A 1,753-nucleotide genomic window follows, 5' to 3' on the forward strand; every position below is an offset into this window, starting at 1 on the left:
GTGGGTGCTGCATTAAGTGTGCCTGGGCCACTTCCTTTTATGTGACCTCCGGGAGAGCGGCTGACCTCTCGGAGGCTTCCTCCGTAAAACCGAGACCAAACACTGCCCAACACAGACGTTGCGAGGTGCCCAGGGTGGCTCCCGGGTCAGTGTGTGGCAAACTCGGAAGCGCTCAGGGACGTGTAGATAATGAGCAGGGAACACTGTGCCCGACGTAGACGAGATTTAATGACCAGGGGCCTCAGACGAACCCTCTGCGGGGCCCCGCGTGCCACACGTGGCCCTGTGACCCTTGCAGGGCAATGCTGACGCTTGTCCCCTCTCCGGAACACAGCCAGCTTTCGAGAAACCGACGTTTTAAAAACACTAGAAATTCGGAATGCGAAGCGTCTGGCCACCCCGACGTGCTCATTTTCCGGCTGGTCACGTCTCAGGCGGAATTCCACGCTTTGCAAGGCCCGCCTTGACTCCGTCCTACTGCGCGGAATCAGCGCCAATATTCTGCATACCTCAAGGGAGCCCGGCTGTTGCAAGTCGACATTTTTATTTTGCCTGGAAACTATTCCTGAGCATGTTTTTAAATTCGGGATAACCCCTGGCCGGCCGAGAAACGGGGCTCCTTCCCGCCAGTGACGCTGGCCCAGCTCTCTCGACCTCAGCACGGTGACCAGCGCGTGTTTCACGGTCTCGGTGTCAAAGAGCTATTTTTTCGGGAATCGCCACCAGCACCACGGCTTACCTTGCTTTTATCTCTATCCTTTATCCCCCCAAAAGTTCCCAGGATTTGTCTGGGTCAAAAACATATACATAATGATTAAGTTATTTCCTGTTTTGTGAGTGGTTGATAAAAATCCCCAAATGGAAATTGACATAAAACACAGATTACATATATATTTATATATATATATATATATATGTTTAATGTGTGTGTGTGTGTGTGTGTGTGTGTGTGTATGGTACATCATTTAAGATATCGTGTGTGTGTGATACAGGGTACACCTCTCGGTTCACAGGCATCGGACCAGCTGCGGGGACGAGCTCCCAGGGTTTCATTGCTATAAGGCCGTGCTCATACTCTGGTCCCATCGGTTACTTGCTGTGCAGCGTTAGGCGATTTACCATAGTTTGTTGATTCTAAGGCACTATCTTAAGGATCATTTTAACACCTGGAATGGAATACATCTTAGCATCGATGCCTCTTACAATTAGAATTATGGGCATGGTTTTCTCTCATCGGTGCCTGAAGGAATGACTTTCCCTTACACCGAAGTGGGCCTGAAATTCAACAAAATCCAGTAGTTCTCTGTCTCAATTTTTATTTCGAGCTCAGCAAAATCACTGACATGGAGGTGTTGGGAAGGTTAAAATCATTCATGAATTCGGTAGATCCCCTAGGATGGTTGTTCAAGAAAACCATGTAGTTATGGCCCCGCCAACTTATTTAAAAAATGGTGATAAGTTAAAGACGAGATGTTCTGCTGGCGATGCCCCCATTGCACAGACGAGAACACTGAAGCCTGGAAGGGCTGGCTCGTTTCTCCGAGGCCGGGACTCAACCTGAGTACAGCGTCCGACTCCAGAGTTCGCCTTCACCCCCATTCATGCCACTTTGTCAGATAGAAATATATTTTGCATTTCATACATTATCCGTATAGACTACTCTTCACGAACCACAAATCTATGCTGCGTCTCTAGCAGGAGGAGAATGCGGCGTAGCCTCCGAGACCCAAAGAACGCCTCCGGTATGTTCTAC

This window comes from Rousettus aegyptiacus, unplaced genomic scaffold (genome assembly GCF_014176215.1).
Source record: "Rousettus aegyptiacus isolate mRouAeg1 unplaced genomic scaffold, mRouAeg1.p scaffold_m13_p_3, whole genome shotgun sequence".
Lineage (NCBI taxonomy): Eukaryota > Metazoa > Chordata > Mammalia > Chiroptera > Pteropodidae > Rousettus > Rousettus aegyptiacus.